Source organism: Limulus polyphemus, unplaced genomic scaffold (genome assembly GCF_000517525.1).
Source record: "Limulus polyphemus unplaced genomic scaffold, Limulus_polyphemus-2.1.2 Scaffold566, whole genome shotgun sequence".
NCBI lineage: Eukaryota > Metazoa > Arthropoda > Merostomata > Xiphosura > Limulidae > Limulus > Limulus polyphemus.
Window position 1 is genome coordinate 309,323 of NW_013666176.1, and position 2,478 is coordinate 311,800.

The window sequence follows — 2,478 nt, forward strand, 5'->3', positions numbered from 1 at the left end:
TGGGATATCATTATATTATGTATATGTGATGGGATATCATTATATTATGTATTTGTGATGAGATATCATTATACTATGTATATGTGATGGGATATCCTTATATTATGTATATGTGATGAGATATCATTATACTATGTATATGTGATGGATGTCATTATATTATGTATATGTGATGAGATATCATTATATTATGTATATATAATGAGATATCATTAGACTATGAATATGTGATGGGATATCATTATATTATGTATATGTGATGGGATATCATTATATTATTGATGTACGAACACAGAACAGTGTTGTATATGTGATGGGATATCATTATATTATTGATGTACGAACACAGAACAGTGTTGTATATTATATCATTATATTATGTATTTGTGATGAGATATCATTATACTATGTATATGTGATGGGATATCCTTATATTATGTATATGTGATGAGATATCATTATACTATGTATATGTGATGGATGTCATTATATTATGTATATGTGATGAGATATCATTATATTATGTATATATGATGAGATATCATTATACTATGAATATGTGATGGGATATCATTATATTATGTATATGTGATGAGATATCATTATACTATGTATATGTGATGGATGTCATTGTACTATGTATATGTGATGAGATATCATTATATTGTGTATATGTGATGGGATGCCATTATACTATGTATATGTGATGGGATGTCATTATATTATGTATATGTGATGGATGTCATTATACTATGTATATGTGATGAGATATCATTATACTATGTATATGTGATGAGATATCATTATATTATGTATATATGATGGGATATCATTATATTATTCACTTAGCAGCACAACACAATATTGTATTTTTAGAAGGTATCTGAGTTTGAACTCACGGAAGTATTTATTGAAAAAATAAGGTTAAAGTTCAAGTGTTCAATGTTTTGTGTCACAACGAATTTAAAAATAGGTTTTTGTACATACAGAGAATGCACCTTTTAAACATACCATCATCTTCAATTTAGTACATCAAACATCTGGCCATACATTAACAATAAAGAACGGAAAGCTGACAGCAGTTTCGATAACAAGATAGTAAACGTTACAATGCGCATGTGCCAGTTCTGTTGGAATAGACGAGCTAGTTCATGCTTTTTGTCTGGTCGTTTTCAGTAACTGTTTAAACACACGACGCGCAGTTTGTTAGCAATGTATACAAACTGATAAGAAATACGTCATCCATAAAAACAACAACTTGCACTTGGAGATAAAAAACAAACAAATATACATTAACTTAGATTTTTAAAACTGCATTAATATTCAGCTTTCAAATAAAACTAAAAACAAAACCTATGCAGTCGGTGGGAAGGTAACAACAGAACATCAAGCCACTGATTGGTCCGTTTGGACGTTTTAAAGTCTAAAACAAAAGCCTTTGGAAATGGTAGCCGGACCTGAAAAGAGGCGTTGCCTTTTGCTCGTTGGGCCAATCAAAATCAAGCTGAGCTACATATCAATAAAATGATAAAAATAGCTTCATATGGTCAAATATGGTTCACCAAAGACCGACTGGACAATGGTAAAACAAGGGCAATTTAAATTAATTAGAGATGCTAAAAACATAGCCATGTTTGCATTTGATTGAATAACCGATGTTTGGGTACACGGTACACTAATGTGAAAACCATTACATACTCAAATAAAAAAATCATTTGAAACCCCAGAATAGATATAAATACCGAAAACAAAATGAAGAATGATGCGCCACCGCCCAAAGTCACCCAGTTTATGTTGCAAAGAAATCCTTTGTGCTAATCGTTGAATTTTCTATTGACAGTGTTATTTTTGAGTTACAATATTCTTCATTCTTCTTTATTAGATACTTATAACATATCCTGCTTTGTGAGAGGTAATAACTGAAATAGTTAACTGATTAAGTACTTGTGTCTTTAAATTCAAAGCCAAAAGTACGTAAAAAAAAACTGGAAATGTGCTCTATTTCAGGTTGTTTTTTTATCCCCCTTCTCGGGTAATAACCCTGAAAACAAAATAATCCATCTACACCGTCAGACAGTTTCTAGTTACCATACAAAAAAATTACGGTAATCGAACCAGTCAACTCTATGTGATGGATGATAACACAAGTAATGGATCATTTTTATGGTAAGATTATACAAAATTAGTTGTCTGAAATTATCACACTAGGGGCTGGTTTGTGGACCGAAGGTACAATGTTCGACACTATAATATACTAATGAATACGTTATGCACTTTCAGCTGTAGGTATTCTATAAGAGTGACAGTCGATCCCACTGTTCGTTTAAAAGGAGAGTAGACAGCGGGTGGTCAGCACTACTAACTTAGGAGCAGCTGTGTCTGAAATCTGGATCTCTGACCTGGCCATTTAACTCACAGCCATAAGAGGTTCTAGGTTGAAAATGCCAACCACCTTTCATCACTTTATTGTCAAAATAA